This window comes from Sceloporus undulatus, chromosome 11 (assembly GCF_019175285.1).
Source record: "Sceloporus undulatus isolate JIND9_A2432 ecotype Alabama chromosome 11, SceUnd_v1.1, whole genome shotgun sequence".
Taxonomy (NCBI): Eukaryota; Metazoa; Chordata; class Lepidosauria; order Squamata; family Phrynosomatidae; genus Sceloporus; species Sceloporus undulatus.
Genome location: NC_056532.1, coordinates 10,089,373 through 10,109,916, shown reverse-complemented (window position 1 = coordinate 10,109,916; position 20,544 = coordinate 10,089,373). Strand labels below are relative to the sequence as shown.

General features: G+C 43.3%; 3 protein-coding genes across 20 annotated transcripts in view; 1 reads left to right on the top strand and 2 right to left on the bottom strand.

The window, feature by feature from the left end:
* The window catches only part of LOC121917114 (RNA-binding protein Musashi homolog 2-like), a 911,933-nt gene that overhangs the window by 767,102 nt on the left and 124,287 nt on the right, over nucleotides 1-20,544 (bottom strand). The gene's annotated exons all lie outside the window — the stretch shown is intronic.
* The window catches only part of NF1 (neurofibromin 1), a 353,409-nt gene that overhangs the window by 223,347 nt on the left and 109,518 nt on the right, over nucleotides 1-20,544 (bottom strand). The window lies entirely within an intron of this gene.
* KSR1 (kinase suppressor of ras 1) overlaps nucleotides 148-20,544 on the top strand; it is a 69,630-nt gene continuing 49,233 nt past the window's right edge. Inside the window, exon 1 of one of the 4 annotated variants that reach the window (XM_042442793.1) lies at nucleotides 148-628. The gene's annotated coding sequence lies outside the window, so the exon portion shown is untranslated. Of the gene's footprint in view, nucleotides 629-10,184; nucleotides 10,736-20,544 lie in introns of those variants that run through there. The other 3 variants (XM_042442795.1, XM_042442797.1, XM_042442794.1) reach the window with 3 other exon arrangements.

Genomic DNA, 20,544 nt, shown 5'->3' with positions numbered 1-20,544 from the left:
GATGCAGGCGAAACGTCAGGAAGAAACTCTTCTAGAACATGGCCACACATCCTGAAAAACCCACAAAAAACGATGGAAAGCCTTCGACTTCACATTACAGCTTGTCTTCTGCACCCACATTTCAGATTTCTGGTGTGTTGTGTGTGCACACCCTTGTGACGTCTTGAGTTTTGTCCTTTCTCTGAAGATGTGGGTTGACCTTGTTGCTGCGCCAGGCCGGTTCGGTTGCTAACCAGCAAGTTGATCATTAATTCCGCTTTCCGAGCAAAGGCAAAGCATTTGGGGGTGGAGAGAGGAGGAGATGCCTCGAGTTGCCCTGAATTCCGATTATGTGTTTCCCATCCCAATGAAACCTGGCATGAGGATGACAAGGAGGTGCAGATTAAATCTGCACGGTTTCACTTGCGACTTGGAGAAGGCACATAGGGGGAAGTGGCAGCAATGACAGGACAGGGCTGGGCCAGGCTGGGCACCCGAGCCGCCAGGACACTGATAAGCTGGTGCAGACGACTGGAGCGCCAGTCTCTGCCCAGGTAAATCTCGACACCGCGGTTGACTTCCTGGTGAGGAAGAGTGCTCCTTGGGCTTGTTTTCTGAGCAGTCTGCAGGGAAACATGGCTTCTGGCAGGTAAGAAGCAGCAAACGGATAGCCAATCTCTCTTTGAGGTGTGAAGTCGAAGGCTTTCATGGCTGGCATCCATAGTTTTTTGTGGGTTTTTCTGGACTATGTGCCCATGTTGTGGAAGATTTTATTCCTGACGTTTCGCCAGCATCTGTGGCTGGCATCTTCATAGAATGCCATTGTCTGAAGGTGCCACAGATGTTGGCGAAACATCAGGAACAAACTCTTCCAGAACATGGCCACATAGTCCAAAACCCCCATAAAAACGATGGATTCCGGCCGTGAAAGCCGTGAAAGGCAAAAGATTTATATTGCAGAGAATCGCATCTTAGGCCTTTCCTTAATTCTTGTAGGACGGTTGCAATTTGATTTGGTAAGATTCTGTCTGCCTCTTGGTTGTCGTCGGGTGCCTTCGGCTCATTTCCGACTCATGGCGGCCCAAAGGCAAACCTATCATGGGGTTTTCTCGGCACGTTTCTTCAACGGCAAGTTGCCATTGCCGTCCTCTGAGGCTGAGAAAGCGTGACTTGCCCTGGTCTCCAAAGTCTTTCCATGGCCGAACTTGGATGCGAACCCTGGTCTCCAAAGTCGTCATCCAGTGCTCTGTCTCTTTTATCCTATATTCCTTTTCCACCTTTTAATAAAGATTAAATTAAAAGCAACAACAACCCTGAGTCAAATAGGGAGTGACTTAGCCTGGTATCTAGAATATATACTTCAAAGGTGGGGCACTCCAAGCTTGCAGCCATATCTGGCCCTGCGAGGGATTCATATCCAGCCGGCTGGTATTCCCCAGATGGCCACATCTTTTCCCCATGGCATCATCCATTAGTGGTTTCCTAGTGTTTGTACATTATAAGAGGCTGACATCGCTCTTGGAAAGCTTAGCTGCGGTCTGCAAGAACTTTAAACTAGTAACTTTCTACTCTCTCTTTTTTGTTGTTGTTGTTGTATGCTTTCAAGATGTTTCTGACACTGCGGTCTCCTTTCAGCCCACCTGGTTTTCTTCAACACTTCCATAGAATAAGCAACAGTTACTGTATTTGTTGTTGTGTACCTTCAGGTACTTTGTGGGTTTTTCGGGCTATGTGGCCACATTTCTCTAGAGCATGGCCAAATAGCCCGATAAACCCACAAAAAACCATGGATGCCGTCCATGAAAGCCTTCAACTTCACATACCTTCATTTCCAACTTATGGCGATCCTAAGGCACACCCTATTATAGGGTTTTATTGGCAAGATTTGTTCACAGGGTGGGTTTGCCATTGCTTTCCTCAGTATGTTTTAGTGGCTGTTGTGTTGCCTTCAAGTCATTTCCAACTTATGGAGACCCTAAGGTGAACCTAATAGGAGGCTTCCTTGGCAAGTTTCTTCAGAGGGGGTTTGCCATTACCATCCTCTGAGGCTGAGAGAGTATGACTTGCCAGTGGGTTCCTATGGCTGAGTCGGGATTTGAACCCTGGTCTCCAGAGTCGTAGTCCAATGCTGGTGTACAGTACTGAAATGCAAAGCTTTAAAAGGAAACAATAGACTCTTATGGAGAGGTGAAGCGCTGGTCCCGGACTTCCCCAGTACAAATGCGTGCAAATGGTCACGAAATATACCTTCTCCCATGTTTCTCCACCATTTCTCTGGCTTTTATTTTCCAAGCAGGAGGAACCATGAAGGAAAGAAACACAGAATAATCCCACAGTGCCTTTTGACTGATGGCCAACTGCTTGGAAAGTATACTTTAAGAAGGAGACCTTGGAGCGTCTATCAGCTTAGGAACGTTTCAGAACCAGAGCTGACTGAGCTCATTCCTTTTGCACACAAATTCTTTTGTTTCTTCCACATAGACACACACGCACAATCTTTGTTTCATTTGCTTTGGCAACGGGGGTCGTTCCTATCAGCTAAACAACAACTTTTATCCATGTGGACCAGCGACCAACTTTATCACTCTAATTTTTTTGTGTCTTATAATGTGCGCAGAGGCTCCGCAGCTAATAATGCTCTGCAAAAACCATTCCGCGGGCATTTATTACGGCTCTTTTTGATACTCTAAACCCAAGGGCCGCGCCTCCGAACACAATCGCCTCTCTGTTTGGCCATTGTGGCCGAAAGCCTTGAAGCGTTATGTTATCGCTTTCAGAGAGCCTTTTTGGATCGTTCCTCCCCATCTTCATTCCTGGGAGAATGGATGATGTATCGCTTTCCAGCATTCTCGGTTACTGAGAACATGGAAAAAGGGGAGGGAAACGGGGAGTCTTTCCGCAGCACTATATGGCTTCGGGGCGACTCTGAAACAAAGCTTTCTGTGGCCAGTTGGGCCAGATAGTTATGGCTTACTGTGACAGGCGGCTAGTAAGTAGTTCAGCGCTCTTTCTAGATGAGGTAGTCATCTTTTGATTTCCTCCAATTGTAAGAAAGAAGTTGGTAACATGAGCTTTTGTAGACTCAAATGTCTCCTTTAGGGGTTCCCAAACTTTGGTTCAGTATTGGGGCATCTCTTTCCCGAGCGTCTTTTGAACCATCATAACATAGCGGCCGCGTACTTGAAAGGACTGTGAGACAGAGACACACAAGAGTGGAGTTTAAACTTGAATTTTTGTAAGTATATTAGAATATATTATAAAGTACAGTAATACCAGTTGTAGCCAAGACTCAGAATTTGAAGAGATAGGGAAGTTAAAATAGATTTTACGTAAGCTTGAATTACTCGACGGCGGAAAAAAGAAGAATATGTATGCGCAAGATCTAACGTTGCGCTTACGTCTTCAGGCGTTTGCTATCAATGTACATTTGCTTTTTGGGGCATTAAAATGTATATTGGAGTAAAACGGTCGTTTCTGCAGATGGCATGGTTGGTTTTTCCAATGCAACAGAAACCTTTAGTATATCAAACCAAAGTTTTGTATCCCGAAAACTGTTGGCTGTGCGCTCCATATCTTCCGCAGCATAATAGCCTCTGTGTGTCCTTTTAGAAACGGAGGGGGAAAACGTAGTTTGACCTCCTTTGCTTCCCTTTGGAGAACTTTTCACTTTCGACGCAAAGATGTCCCTGGCCTTAATTTTGCAAAGAGCAAATCTGAGGTCAAACGCTCCAGATTTGCGGGTCAAAAAGTCTCTAGCATCCCTTGGGAATCAAGGCTGTGGCAAGAGAGGTTTTGATGTTCAACTGAGTTTCCTCCAGGCTTTTCTTTCCTTCTTTCCTTTGCTTCAATCTGTGTTGCAGAGTTTAGGATGGGAAGAATTTGACGATTTCAAATTTGTCACAGAGGTTTAATTTAATTCTTTGGAAAGCAAAAAAGAGTAATCTGGCAAGTGTGCAAACAAATCTGAAGTATGTTGGGAAATGTTAAGCTTTGAAGGTGTCCTTTTTTTATTTTGTCTTTGCAGTCTTGACAGCAAACCCTGCTGGGCTCCAGCCGTTCTTGCCGTCTTCTTGTGTGTGTGTGTGTGTCTCTGTGTGTTGTTTTCCTGCGGCTCCCGACTGTTTCGTTTGACGTCACGGTTTTTTAAAAAAAGAAAAAGGCAGGCTTGTGTCCCGAGAGGTTTAGCTAGTTAGAATATAAATAGAACAACAAATAATACCATGCTTGGCAAGCCTCTCCTACATGCGCTGCGCATGCGTACTCCTCTGTCTCTTGCTCTGTTTCTCTCTGTGTGCTTTGCACACACAAACACACGCATTATTCCTTTCGATTGAGAGCTTGGGCTTGAGCTCGACAACGTGGGCTCTGCTCTCGGAGACAAAATAAGTAGATGTAGGTGAAGATAACTAATGTAGGTACCTCTGAGCATGAACAGAGCACCATTTGCTCACTCCTTGCTTAGCCCTGTTAGACTGTTGCAGCAAAAAGGGACCAAAGGGAAAACGAAGGAGATTTTTTGGCACTGTCTACAAAAGCTTTTGCCGACTAAAACTTATTAGTTGTTATGGCATAAATCTCTGGCTTTGTTCATCAACAATGTCAGATGTTATCCTATCTCCTCATTCCCCTCAATAAGAGATATTTTGGCCTGTTACAGACTTGCCAAAATAAAGCTGCTTTGGGTCTCTTTGGAGGTATGCTGTTTAAACGATGCATGCACCCTAAGAATCCGGAAGCTGCACCAAAGCTGCACTCCAGTGCTTAGGAATGGAGTGAGGCTTTGGTGCAACCTCCGGACTCTTCGGACCCATGCATCATTTAAATAGCATGTCTCCAAAGAGACCCGAAGCAGCTTTATTTTGGCAGTCTGTAGCAGGCCATAGAATCCAGAAATACATGATGATGATGATGATGATGATGATGATGATGATGATGATGATTTGTATCCCACCTCTCCCTTGTTGAGGATCGAGGCAAGTAACAGCAAAATTCAAATACAAATCATATAATCAATAATAAAAACATTCCCTTAATCTCCCCAATCCTCCTAACCTCAGACCTTCACATATAAATCATAACAATAAAACCATACGATAAACAATAACATTATTTAGAACGATAAGGTGGCTAGGCTTTGTGAGCGTTGTTGTTGTTGCTGTGTGCCTTCAAGTCATTTCTGACTTTTGGCAACCCTATCGTGGGGTTTGCTTCAAAGATATAGCCATGTTAGTCTGTAAAGTCAGTACGTGGAGAGATATTGTAGCACCTTTGAGACTCACTGAAAGAAAGAAGTTGGCAGCGTGAGCTTTCCTAGACTTCAGTCTACTTCCTCAGATGCATTTGGCACGATTTGTCCAGAGGAGGTTTGCCATTGCCTTCCCCTGAGGCTGAGAGTATGTGACTTGTCCAGAGTCAGTGCCGTTTGGAGTAAAATGGGGACAAAGGAGGAGAGGAGGAGGAAGAGAGAGAAACTGGGACATTATAAAAGCAGCTGGAAATGGGGAGAGTTGGAGATATACATGAGGCACAGAAATGAAGATCCAGGGTCCTGAGAGCAAAGATGTGGTACTTGGGAAACCCAGAAAGTGGAGCCTGATGTTTCCTTCCCTGGAAACATCTGGAACCTGACAGGGTTAAGGATGAGACTTTCAGAATGAAGAATGTGACTTTTGTTGTTGTGTGCCTTCAAGTCATTCCTGACTTATGGCAACCCTACTTCCCTCGATCTAGACACTATTACTTCCCTCGTCCCAATGCATCTGAGGAAATAGACTTAAGTCTAGGAAAGCTCATGCTGCCAACTTCTTCCTTCCAGTGAGTCGATGCTACAAGATCTCTCTATAATATGGCATGTTCCAAGCAATGCTCCTCGTTGTAATTGCAGTCTATGGCAACTTAATTCAGTTGTTTGGGAATCATTTGGCATCATGCACATCCTGATCATGATCATGATCATCATCCAGTGCTTGAAACTGCTGAAGGTGTCTGAAGAGCCACTTCAAATCAGGACTTTCCTATACAGTTTAGTTCTGTTTTGCATTTTGGGGATTGCTTCATAGGTGGGTTTTGCAGGAGTTTATATTCAACAAGTTATAACAAAACGTTCCAGTTCAGTACAGAGTACACTTGTTCAATTGTGACAGCCCACTAGCCAGTCAATCATCCATGCCTTTTCCCATTGCTGTCCCATGACATTTTCCTATCCCCCTAAAGCAGCCACATGCCCAGTTTTCCGTTTTCAATGGACAGCTTTGGGGTCACTCTCACATTAATGTTTTTGGGTGCTTGAAATCTTTGACTTTCCCACAAGTCTGCTGGTTTTTTCCCCCACTCACTTGTGGATGATATCATTTTGACTGTTTAAGGACCCACACTTTCAGAATGAGTTTGCTATTGGTATCTATATGATGATGTCTGAGTGATAGCGTCCCTCTTCTCCTCCACTTCCTACCTTCGCTATTCTTCTAGTGCCTCTCCATTTTTACAGTCTGTTTTTTAAAAGATGTAGTTCAGTTTTTCTTTTCCTTGGGTTCAATCACATCTTAGCACTCTTAATACTTTCGTCCGTGTCCATATATTTATCATATCTATCAATATCTATCCTATATTTATCATATAAAAAAAATCGATGAACTATAAGTGGGTAGAATTGCATTTTTCAAGTAAAAAAAATCAAATCCCAAAGAACCAGGTTTTCTTTCATATGGGCTTTCCTTGACTGAGCCTGTCATCCTTTCATATCGTTTATATAGTTATTACATGTGTTGTTTCAATAACTGTAATGTGTTTCCTAGCCGGTTGCACAGCATCCCTACTCTTGGTTTAAATTTCCCTTTGATTTCTTAGATCTTGTGGTTCTTAGGGAGCAACAAAAAGGGAAGAACAAAAGACCTCTCCCACAAGATCTGAGAAATCAAAGGGAAATTTAAACCAAGAGTAGGGATGCTATGCGACTAGCAGAGGGACACATTACAGGATCGAGTAGAAAATTTTAAAATTGATCGCTGATCATTATAGTAGTTCCATAATGAGATTCATTTGGGGTTCCAACTCTATTTCTGTCACCTTTTGCTTTTGCTTCTCAAGCTTAACCGTTTGAAGAGTTTCAGCTGTCATTCATTGAGGCTTCTGGCTACAGGGAATCATAGAATCGTAGAGTTGGAAGAGACCTCAAGGGCCATCTAGTCCAACCCCATTCTGCCATGCAGGAACTCTCAATCAAAGCATCCCCAACAGATGGCCATCCAGCCTCTGTTTGAAGATCTCTAAGGAAGGAGACTCCGCTGCTCTCCGAGGAAGGAGTCTGTTCCACTGTCGAACAGCCTTTACTGTCAGGAAGTTCCTCCTAATATTGAGGTGGAATCTCTCTTCCTGGAGCTTGCATCCATTGTTCCGCATTCTAGTCTCTGGAGCAGCAGAAAACAAGCTTGCTCCCTCCTCAATGTGACATCCCTTCAAATACTTAAACAGGGCTATCATATCATCTCTTAACCTTCCCTTCTCCAGACTAAACGTACCCAGCTCCCTAAGTCGTTCCTCATAGGGCATGGTTTCCAGACCCTTCACCATTTTTGTCGCCCTCCTTTGGACACGCTCCAGTTTCTCAATGTCCTTTCTGAATTGTGGCGCCCAGAACTGGACACAATATTCTAGGTGGGGCCTGACCAAAGCAGAATAGTATGGCACTATTACTTCCCTTGATCTAGACACTATACATTTATTGATGCAGCCTAAAATTGCATTGGCCTTGTTAGCTGCCGCATCGCACTGTTGACTCATGTTCAACTCGTGGTCTACTGGGACTCCTAGATCCCTTTCACATGTAGTCTCATTCAGCCAGGTGTCCTCCATCCTATGTCTTTAGGTTTCCCTAAAGAAACAAACAATTTGCTTTCCTTGAATCACTTTTACGTGATTGAAAAGAACAGTTCTGTGTGTGTTTTTGGTAAGGTTTCTTCTTTGGATCACAACTCCCCAAACCCCTTTCGGATCCCAAGTTTCGGTCCAAAAAAGCAGCTTTTCCAAACTGAAGGTTTTCGTGGCCAACATCCATAGTTTTTTGTGGGTTTTTCGGGCTACGTGGCCATGTTCTAGAAGAGTTTATTCCTGAGGTTTCGCCAGCATCTGTGGCTGGCATCTTCTGTTTATTTATTTCTACATCTTTTGGTTGCCCGCTGGCAAGAAACGCCAAAAAGTCCGGTGTCTTTTTCGCTCCTTTCTCAGATATCTCTTTTGCAAGAAAGCCCAGCTGTTTTGTAGGAGGGGGAACTGAGAGGTTTTACTCAGAAGAGGAGGCAGGAAATGACGATGTGGGTTCGAATCTGGGGACAGAGGAAGGTGGAGACGAGGTTTGCTTGGACCGCCTAACCTTGCTAGGAGAGTTTTACGCAGAATCTGTAGGGTCGGGGGGTTAAAAAATAAATAAGTACAGAAAGGGAGGAAATTCCAGACATCCCAAGTATTCTCTTTTGGGCTCCTTCCCCTCCCAATATCGCAAGAGGGCCGGCCGCAAAGCTTTCCTCTTCGAAAACGGAGGGCAAAAGATCACACACACGCTTCCTTAGTCGCCCGGTGCTTCTGGATGAGTTTGTTTGAGCAAGTGATGCATGCAAAGTTGGCGCTGGCACATGGATGGCATTCTTGGGCAGTCCATATACTGTATATACTCATGTATAAGTCTAGAAATTGAGGTCAGAAAACTGACCCTAAAAACCTGAGTCGACTTATCCATGTGTCAATGTTAAGTACTGTATCTTAACTCTTATTTAAGAGAAGGAACTATCCTCTGGTGAAAAGGAAGAGTATAATCTGTCCTGGAAGCACTGGACTCCTTTACTCTCTCATCCATCCATCCAGCCTTAAAAGTGAACATAAAGAGTTATATCTGCTGGAATCTTGTAAGTTCTTCGACATTGTTTTGCTTTGCTTCAACCTTTAGATCCTTTGTCCTTAAGTTTCACCCTCGACTTATCCACGGTTCATAGCAAAATCCATACTTTTGGCCCCAAAACTTGCCCTCGACTTATACATGAGGACGACTTATAGCGGAGTATATATGGGTAGTTACGCTGGTGAGATATCAGTGAGGTTGATAGCTACGTATATTGACATTTTTAATCCTTCGCACTCCCTGGAGGGATGTTGCGTCAGGAAATTGTGGGTCTTTTTGTGTTTGTGTAAAGAAGACGGGCATTTTGCAAAGCCTTTCTCAAGGGCAAGGCTGTTGGAGGATGCCTTCACCAAAGTGGTTCATTCGACACCCAGCAACTATCTCTTTATACTCCCAGACATTTTTTAATAATTTAAGGAACATACACAGTATAAATACATTCGTCCTCCACATTTGCATCTTTGACTTTTGCAGATTGGATTATCCACAGATTTTATTAATATGTTAGCGCAACTCTGTGGTCAGCTTTAACCGAAAGTCGCACTGAAGGACCTAGAGATTCCTAGAGGGAACGCTCCGCTAGGCATTTGATGCTCCTCCAGCGCAACTCTGTGGTCAACTTTAACCAAAAGTCGCACTGAAGGACCTAGAGATTCCTAGAGGGAACGCTCCGCTAGGCATTTGATGCTCCTCCAGCGCAACTCTATGTTCAATGTCTGGCAGATGTTGACCACAGAGTTTCACTGGAGGACCTAGAAAGTCCTAGAGAGGTGTTCTCTTGGGTTAAAAACATAGTGTCTTTGTTATTTGTAGTTTTTCCACATTCACGGGGGTCTTGCGCCCCTAACCTCAGCGAACATGAAAGGATGAGCGCACACATAAACAACAAGACAAAGAAGAAAATATAATATAATATAATATTCATGAAGTAGAACAAATAATATATGCAATATTAAAACTGACCAGCTTACACAAACTAATCAGCTGATGTTTTCTCACTGTATCTGTATATCTTTGCGGCACATATATTATATCTTTATATATATATATATATATATATATATATATATATATATATACACACACACACACATACATACATACATACATGTTATTTGGAGTGTGTAAACTCATACCAGTTTGATCCCAGACATTTTAGAGTTGGCTTTCCCCTCTTTTAGCACATTTAGAGTTATAAGCAATTTTCTGGTTTTGTTGCTTGTGTAATAATAATAATAATAATAATAATAATAATAATAAGCCCGCCTTTCCCTATGGATCAAGGTGGGCTAAATAGTAAGATAGTAAAATAGATCATAACAGTAAATCATAAAATATCACAATCCCACCAACCCACCACCAACATAAAATATAGTGATCAATTTTTCCGTTTGCATTCATTTCTGCTGGTTTTATCTCGGCTTTCACGACGCGCCAAGTTCTTTAGTTTTGCATTTTGTATTATAGATTTTTTCAAAAAAGGATTTATTGGACCTCTGCCGACTTCTTTGTCGGGGAAAAGATGTTAAAATATAATATTGGAGAAGAAAAGTGCGGCTGTTAAAGAGTCCCTCTCTTCTGCCTTTGCAGAAACCTTGTGCTTTGTGTGACTTATCTTGATCATTGATCCATCTGTCTTTGCATAAGGTTTTTTGGAGGGGTTTTTTTTTTTGCCAGCTGGGTGGCAAAGTCCGATGAATAGCCTGGAAAGAATGGCTTTGTGTGTCATGCCGGCTAGAGTTCAGTTGCTGAAAACAAAGGACGGCTTTAAAATGTTGTTTTGCGTTGGAAATCTTTTAACCGCAACCTCAGGATCAAATATATTCAAGCGAAAGCAATGCAGTCCCTTCTCTGGAAAGTAGAAAGGTTAGTGTAAAATATTACAGTGATAAGCATCACAAGGACCATCTCTATCCACTGCCATGCAGTTAATGCTTCTTTTTTTGGACTGCCACTCCCAGAATCCCCAGTGTTAAGATGCCAGGAATAAACGTCGGGAATAAACTCTTATAGAAAACAGCTTCATAGCCAAAAAACCCCCCACAAATTCCTATGTATGGCAGCTGTGAAAGCTTTTGACTTCGCACCGGCATTAAGATTTTTTGGATGGGGGATTCTGGGAGTTGTAGTTCAAAAATAGCATCCTCCAGGACAGCTTCTAGCAGCGGTCATTGGTGAGAAATATCCTGGTTTTTGTTCCTGTAGTCAAAGGTAATAATAATAATGATAATAATAATAATTTATTCAGCCAAAAGGCTATCAGAGCGGCTTACAAAGGTAGACAACCTTCCTTTGATAGGAGTCCTAAAGAGAAAAAGCGGGATAGTCATCCTCGCTATCCATTTGCTTTCCAGTCCATTGCTATCCATTTTCTACACAACAGTATTGCTGCATTCCTGCAACTGTCAAGTTTCTACATACAGTATGCTGTGTTGCTGCAACCACTCAAGTGTGGACTGTTATCTAGGATTTGCGGAAACAAAGCTCGGCATCGGAGTCGCGAAGATCACAAAGATCACGATTCTACTTTTTGTGGAACCGTTTGCTATCCTCTGCTAGGATTCGCTGCTACGGAAGTTTGTTAGGACCTGGGAAAGTATATGGCCATACGTCGGGATACAGAGCTCTCTAAGCACTTCGGTTGTGTATGTGATTGTGTATGCAATGTGGTCACATTATATAAACTATCCATTATTGTGTACATGTTACAGCGGTGTGTAGAGAGATCTTGTAGCACCTTTGAGACTCACTGAAATAAAGAAGTTGGCAGCGTGACCTTTCATAGACTTCAGTCTACTTCATCAGATGCATATTATTAGTATTATTAGTATTATTCAAAGATATATATCCAAGTTAATCTGTAGAATCAATATGTAGAGAGATCTTGTAGCACCTTTGAGACTCACTGAAAGGAAGACGTTGGCGGCATGAGCTTTCCTAGACCTAATTCTTCTTCCTCAGATGCTTTTGAGAGTGGTGGTTTCAGTCCCTTATATATCTATTCCTTAGATATATCACAGTCTGGTGCATTGCCAGTTTCTTCCTGCTGTTTTTCTTTTTAAGTTAATGTGTTCTCAACCTGGATTTTTTCGGCAGTGCGGATACAGTGTCAGAGCCTAGCTGAGCAATTCAATACCAGAATGAAGATAGTAGTTGTCAGGATTGCCTGATCATAGAATCATAGAGTTGGAAGAGACCACAAGGGCCATCCAGTCCAACCCCATTCTGCCATGCAGGAAATCCAGATCAAAGCATCCCCGACAGATGGCCATCCAGCCTCCGTTTGAAGACCTCCAAGGAGGGAGACTCCACTACACTCCTAGGAAGTGTGTTCTTATTTCTATCTATAGATAAATCGATGTGCGATCTGAATTGACGGATCGATTTGACATCGGAGCGTGGTTCCCACTACATTTGCTCCGATCACATTTTCTGGCATCAAAATAACCCACTTGTGGTTCGCATTCACGAATGAATCGATTCAAAATGATTCAGCTCCAGCCGGCCGAAGGGCAGATTTGAATCGATTCCGATCCGCTTGTGGTTCGCTCTTGCATTGAATCGATTTGGGGAAAAAGCCTGTGTCAAAAAGATGCAGGTTAAATGGATCTGGTGCGTGACAACGTCACACACAATGTCACGCTCCAGCGAATCAATTTAAATGGGAACCGGGGGTCATATGAACTGCTTTAAACCAAATTGCGATCCGGTTTAAAAGGTATTGGGAACGAGGCCATGGATCATCTTGTGTCGTCCTTCCGCACCTTTCTGAACGTGGCCGTTTTCAACGTCCGATCCCGGTTTATAGTTTTGTTCTTTTGCACAGTGCTGCAAAACAGAACCCGTTTTGCCTGCATTTTGCATGGAGGAGATCCGGAGTCCAAATTCAAGGTGGGACCTACCAGCGCCAAGGGGAAAAGAAGTCATGCGCGCCGGTCACCTCCTCGGGTCACTGACCGCAGATCGAGAAAGCCGTAAAGCGATAACAGGTTTCAACCGAAAGTGGTTCCGCAGGATCTTGGAAAGGGAAAAACTCGCCATTCCTGTCTTCTTGGATGCCGGCCAGTGCCAGGTGCCCGGGTTGTAACACACTCCTTCGGGTTTTAAGAGCTGCTTGGAAGCATGTCTTGTTCGTCTTGTACACACAGACCCAACTGCAAGTGTTTGCGTAGCTTGCTAGTGGCGTTGTTTAGCAAGGCGCATGAGAGCCTCTGCCTTCTTTATGTGCTCTGGTACTTACTCGGCTCCCTGGAACCTGTGTTCGAATCCTATCCTTAGAAGAAGGCAAACCCTTTACTGAAGAAACTTGCCAAGAAAACCCTGCCAACTAAGAACTTGTGGAAAAATACGTGGACTTGGTTTGATAGACTCCATTTTATATACAACCGAAAATCCATCAGTGATAGCTTTATCGGCCAACCGAAATGCACAATTTACTTGTTGCAAGCTTTCAAAGCTCCATATAATATTTTGTATGGGTGTTTGATGTATTTGCAGTATTATTTTCATGGGGTTGCTGTACAAAATATAATTTGGGATCGTTCATATGATGTTTAAGCGGTGGTTTCCATTTACTTTTGGTATATCACATGTTGGTTTCTCCTTTCTGTTTTTTAAATTGGTTTGAGTGTTAGACCAGGATTGCATCTGCACTGCTATGGAATTCTGGGAATTGTAGTTTTTTTGTGGCACCAGAGCTCTTTTAGGTTGCATTCCCCAGAATCCACTGGATCTGGTCTGGTGCCACAACAAACTAGAATTCCCAGGTAGCATTGAGCCATAGAAGTTAAAGTGGCATCACATCGGATGATTCCTGCAGCGCAAATGCAGCCAAGGAGACCAGGCTTCGAATCCTTTGCTTTATAGGGATTGAGGGCGGGGGAGTGATAGGGAAAAAGCTTCATTAAAATTGCAGCAAGCTGTTGTAAGACCTGAGAAAGTAACTGCGTGGGAAGTGACAAAACCTCACTTGCCCCAGACGCTCGCTGTTTTAGTCAGCTCTGCCGCATGTGCAAAAAAAGGCACCTGATGCTTTACCAAAAAGGGTCCTGATGTGCCTTGTTCTAATGATGCTTTCATGGCTGGCAACCATAGTTTTTTGTGGGGTTTTCGGGCTATGGGGCCATGTTCTAGAAGAGTTTATTCCTGACGTTTCGCCAGCATCTGTGGCTGTCATCTTCAGAGAAATGTCAGGAATAAACTCTTCTAGAACATGGCTACATGACCTGAAGAACCCACAAAAAACGATATGTAACGCTATTCACTCAGACCTGGCACCCTTGTGATCCATCTGGATAGCTGTGGTTGTGTTGTTATGCGCCTTCAGGTTGACTCTGACTCCCTTTCGTAGAGCTTTCTTGTCAAGATCTCTTCGGAGGAGGTTGCCATTGCCTTCTTCTAAAGCTGGGAGATTGTGACTTGCCCAGGGTCATAATGAGTTTTCATGGCTGAACTGGGAGTTGAAGTCTGGACACCCAGAATCCAGGTCCAACACTCAAACCACAACATTGTGCTGCTTCTCTGAGATTGTTGGTGTGATCGGCGGCAGTTTTTAAACAGTGTGCTCTCTCTTTTGGTATTGGTAATGTTCAAAAGCAGCCTTCCACACCCTTGCAGCAGGTGTGAGCAAATGTGCATCTCCAGCGGCTGTTTGTGTAGCCCTCGCTGCTTCCCTCCTGCCAAAAATAGCCATTTTTTCCATTCCCAGAAGCCACCAGAAGCGACGCTTTTCTCTCTGGAGAGGTTGTGGACGCCTCCCAACACCCCTGAAAGTTTGGAGAGGTATATATATATATTTTCAGCCCCCTTAGACAAGAGCTTTAGGGGTTTTAAGGCATGGAGGGCTTGCAAGAAGGAACAGAATTACAAGTGCTTTGGCTCAGGATGGATACAAACAGTAGAAGGAAGTTGAGTTAACCATTGGCAAGTTTTTAAAATCTAATCTGTTTACCTTAATGTCGGGGGGGGGGGGGGGAATGGTTAACCATGCTGCGTTGCTATCAACGTTAATAGTGTTGACAGTAGAAGCCATAGGATTGACAGAAGAAAATGGCATGCCATGCCTTGGTGTACATTGTTTCCCGAAAGCGGCACAATTTGATGGACAAGAGGCAATGGTTGGAATGAATATGGAGAAACAGAATGGTTCCCAGTTGGGAAAGGGGTCAAGCAAAACTCTTTTTATCAGAATATTTATTCAACATGTATGTTAAAAATATCATATGAAGAGGGCAGGGTTAGATTTAGAAGAAGGAGAAGCGAAGATAGGAAGAAGGAACAATCTATGATATGCGGATGACACAGTAATACTAGCAAAGAACATCATGGACTTGGAACAATTATTAAGGAAGGTCAAAGAAGAAAGTGCAAAGGCAGGCTTGGCGCTGAACGTAAAGAAGACAAAAATAATGACCATAGAGGAGCTGCATCAATTAAATTATGATAATGAGGAAATCAAAATAAAGGCTTCCCGTACCTTGGATCAAACGTTGTTCAGAACGGAGGTTGCCGCCGAGAAATCAGAAGATTAGGAATGGGAAGGACAGCAATGAAAGAACTAGACAAACTCCTAAAGAGTAAAGATATACAACTGAGGACTAAAGTCAGGATCGTCCCAAGCACTGTGTTCCCTATCTCCATGTACGGATGTGAGATCTGGATGGTGAAGAAATATGATAAGAGGAAGATCAACTCCTTTGAGATGTGGGATGAGGATACCATTGATGGCCAAAAGGACAAACAAATGGGTCCTAGGAAAGATCAAGCCAGAATACTACTGGAAGCCAAGATGACCAAACTGAACTTGTCATATTTTGGCCACATCATGAGAAAGCAAGACTCATAGACTGCAAACTAGGTGGATAGGCTGTATTATGGAGGTCACGGGTATGAATTTAGAGGACCTAAGCAGAGCAATGGAGGACAGAGGAGCTTGGAGACGTCTCATCCACAGGGTTGCCGTGAGTTGTGCTCAACTAGAAAGCAGTTAACAACAACAACACTCACTACACCAACACCAAGAATGTACTCATTATGTTGGTTTTGAATTGTATCTCCATTGGGAACACATTAACCATCTCCATCCCATGTAACCTGTTGAACGATAACTCTGATTCATTACCTCCCGTCTCAATGTGGTTGGTATGGGCAGAACCAAACCTGGACAGGACTACCGTGTCCTCTCCCTCCTTTTTACTTTCTGTTCTTCCTGCCCAAGGAAGCAAAAGACTGTGTTTGCCGTAGAAGTGAACGGATCGCTTGCCTAGGACTTTTGAAACCGGGCATCTCTGAGACTATCGGTTGCCCGCTGTTGCCGTTGGGCGAGATTGCGAAGAAGTCGTGCCAAAGGCATCACAGGGATTGTAACTTCTGAGGAGGAATTTGAACTTTGAAGGAAGCAAGAGAGGTTACAATGATCAGCATCTGTGGAATGCCATCCTTTCACTGACTTGTTTGTCATCTTTTTCTTTCCTTTTTTCCAACTAAAGGTTTATATCCTTCCCAGCGCCTGGTTGCAGGAGATAACAATTGTCCTACTGTTTTTTGTTTCATGTTTGGTTCCCACTTAGTATTTAGGTTTGCAAAAGTAAAGATAAAGTTTGGTATTCTAATACTTCGATTTGGGGATGTTCTTGCAGAGGATGAGGATTTTCTTTTCCAACTTCCAGAACCCCCGGACGGTTGGGGGGGATTCTGGTAGTTTAAATCCAAAAACAGTAACATTTTCAGACTCTGGTCCTTTGGGAGTGAAGAATGAGATTTAAGTCAAGGAAGTGAAAGAAAATTTGGATGTGTATTGGTCCAAAAAGAGTCGGCTCAGTGGTGTCTGGGCTTTATCTTAGTGCTTTGTATTCAAAGTGATTTTTCTGCTTAAGGCATGGCAGCAAATGCTGCCAGCCATTTACTGAAATCGAGGGTAGATAGATCCCCAAATGAGGCAAATTATTTTGGCAAGCAAAGCAAGGAATCTCACAGTGAGGGGTGCACCTACACTGTTGAAATAATGCTGTTTGACACCACTTTAAGTGCTGTTGCTCCAGCCTATGAACATGTCCAAAGGAGGACAACTAAAATGGTGAAAGGTCTGGAAACCATGTCCTATGAGGAACAACTTAAGGAGCTGGGAATGTTTAGCCCCCGGGAGAAGAGAAGGTTAAGAGGTGATATGATAGCCCTGTTTACATATTTGAAGGGATGTTATATTGAGGAGGGAACAAGCTTGTTTTCTGTTGCTCCAGAGAATAGAACCCAGAGCAATGGATGCAAGCTCCAGGAAAAGAGATTCCACCTCAATATTAGGAGGAACTTCCTTATAGTAAGGGCTGTTCGACAGTGTAACACACTCCTTCCTCAGAGTGTAGTGGAGTCTCCTTCCTTGGAGGTCTTTAAGATGAGGCTGGATGGGGATGCTTTGATTGTGAGTTCCTGCATGGCAGAATGGGGTTGGACTGGATGGCCCTTGCGGTCTCTTCCAATTCTATAATTCTAAAGCCTTTAGCCTTCTTACCTAAAAAGTGGTGCCTCACAAAACTACAAATCCCAGGACTCTGTAGGATATAGCCAAGGCAGTTAAAGTGGTGTCAAACTGCATTATTTCTACAGTGTAGATGCACCCTTGCTTTCCCCCTCTCTTGTAATGAAAAATATAATACAGTTACAGTTGGCCCTTCTTATACACAGATTTTTTATACACGGATTCAAGCATCCATGGTTTGAAAATGTTCAAAAAAAGTATAAATTTCCAATATCAAACCTTGATTTTCCATTTTTTATAAGGGTTTTGCTCTGCCATTATATTTAATGGGACTTGAGCATCCACGGATTTTGTTATCCATGGAACACAACCCCAGCAGATAACAAAGGTCCACTGTATATTGTTATCCGCTGAGGTTTGGCTCCAGGATCCCTTGTGGATACCAAAATCCGTGGATACTCAAGTCCCATTAAAGACAATGGCATAGTGAAATGGTGTCCCTTATATAAAATAGCAAAATCAAGGTTTGCTTTTTTTGGAAATATATGTATTTTTGGAAATATTTTCAAGCCGTGGATGCTTGAATCCGTGGATAAAAAAATCCATGGCTATGGAGAGCTGGCTGTAATATACAAAGCGGATAGCAAATCGTTGACCGTCCCTTTTAGGACTCTGCAAACCTCTTGCCCAAGGTAGTCAACTTGCTCTGTGTAATGTTTGGGGTGGACATGTTCACGTTGATCCATACAATGGTCTGACTAGTTTCCATTTTGAACTCTGGTCAGTTTGAATAAGGTTTGCTCAAAAGGTTGAGGAGGGAGGCACCGAAGAAATAAACACATTGTAGGGAAAACTGCAAAATGTGTCCAGGTCATTCCTTGGAACGAGTGAAATCGATTCCTAAATGGAATTGCTGAAGCCATTGGCAAAACAACAACGCAGTAGAAACCTTCCTGGTTATGTGCGGAGAAGCACTAGAAACCTTCCATCTTCTGTGTAGAGGAGCCGAAAAGGTCAGGTGAGTTATTTACCAAACAGAGCGTACTATACATTGGAAGCTTGGCCTTTTAGGAAATGTTCTTGGTTGTCCTTAGGGAAGAATCAGTGACTTTAAATATTAACATATGAAGCTGGCAGTTTATTCTTGAAGTAGCATAGCGGCTAATAAACTGAACTGGGAAGTCCTTTGGTTGATACTTGCTAGCTGGCCCTGGGCAAGATGCTCCCTCTCTAACCCTGCGTCTCCTCAACTTCAATGAGAGTACTGACTTAAACCTTACAGGATTGTTGGATTACAACTTGCTAACACACACTTGTAAAATGTTTTGGACAAGCTTGGCCACCTGTGTATTGTGGGGGGAAGACAGAAGAGTGAAAATGCACCATTAAAAAAAGAGGAGTGGGTTGAGATATAGAAGGCATATATTGTGTTTGTTTGCACTAATGCTGATTTAGAAATACACTTTTCCCTCCATATTTGCTAGGGTTAGGGGCGCAAGACCCCCGTGAATATGGAAGAACCGCAAATAGCAAAAACACGATCTTTTTACCTAAGAGGACACCTCTCTAGGAATCTCTAGGTCCTCCAGTGCAACTCTGTGGCCAACGTCCTACAAACACTGACCACAGAACTGCGCTGGAGGAGCTACAAAGGCCTAGTAGAGTGTTCTCTCTAGGAATCTCTAGGTCCTCCGGTGCAACTCTGTGGCCAACGTCCGACAGACACTGACCACAGAACTGCGCTGGAGGAGCTACAAAGGCCTAGCAGAGTGTTCTCTCTAGGTCTTTCAGTGCAACGTTTAGTTAAAGTTGACCCTAGAGTTGCACCATAGGACCTAGATATTCCTAGAGAGAACACATTAATCAAATCCATGAATACTCAAAGCCACAAATATGGAGGGCTGAGTGTACAAAATAAACAGGACGTCTTGCCATAGCGGAGGAAAACAGAGCAGTTGACCTCTGTGTGCTTCTTCACCCAGTATATAGTTCAACGACTGGAATTTTCTGCAACAAATGCTAACAGCTGGGACAACTTGAAAAGTGAGTTAGACAAGTTCATGGCGGATAAGGCTCTCCGTAAAGCTATTAGTAGTCATCATGATACCCTGGCTGTAGGAAGCATGCTCTTCTGCACAGGGACTTTCCAGTTGTAGCAACTATTTGGCCCCTGAGTAAAAGAACGTTAGGGAAGCCTTTGGGCTTGATACACAAACATTTGATCCTGTTTTTGGTATGACGGTCCGATCCAGAAGGGCTCTTCTTAGGTTGTATGTACCTGCTATCCCAGTGCTAACTGTTGAGCATGTTGAGAGAAGGGCAACCAAAATGGTGAAGGGTCTGGAAACCATGCCTTATGAGAAGAGACTTAGGGAGCTGGGTATATTTAGCCTGGAGAAGAGAAAGTTAAGAGGTCATATGGTAGCCCTGTTTCAATATTTGAAGGGGTGTCGCATTGAGGATGGAGCGAGCTTGTTTTCTGCTGCTCCAGAGACAAGAACATGGAACAATGGATGCAAACTACAGGAAAAGTGATTCCACCTAAACATTAGTAGGAACTTCCTGACAGTAAGAGCTGTTCGACAGTGGAAGATGCTTGCTTGGAGGATGATGGAGTCTCCTTCTTTAGAGATCTTTAAACAGAGGCTGGATGGCCATGTGTTGGGGGTGCTTTGAATGTGAGTTCCTGCATGGCAGGGGTTGACTGGATGGCCCTTGGGGTCTCTTCCAACTCTATGAATCCATGATTCTATGATGGCCAACTTCAACACTCTTGCTCTCCCTTCTTAACACTTTTGCCCATTAGAGCTTCAAAGGCTTGCATTATGCATTTTTTGGTTGATCCAATAAAAGTATCACTGTTTTGTGGATTTTGGGTGTTCTTGTACTTCCCTTTTTGCCGTTTATATTTAAATTGGACTTGGATGTGGAAGGAAGGCTCTTGTGCTTCTACATGTCTGTGTGTGTATGTATGTAGTCATAGTACATAGTATGTAGTCATAATATTTCTACAGCGCTCTGGGCGATTCATAGTAGTCAACTTCAGGCCCAAATCCCAGGGTCTGGTCTTGTGTGTGTGTATGTACCTTTGGTCATATGTACATGACCAGAGCCTGGGATTTGGACCAGAAGTTGACTATTGTGAATTGTCCAGAGCTCCATAGAAGTACTCCATAGATGTACTAAGTATATAAAGTGTGTG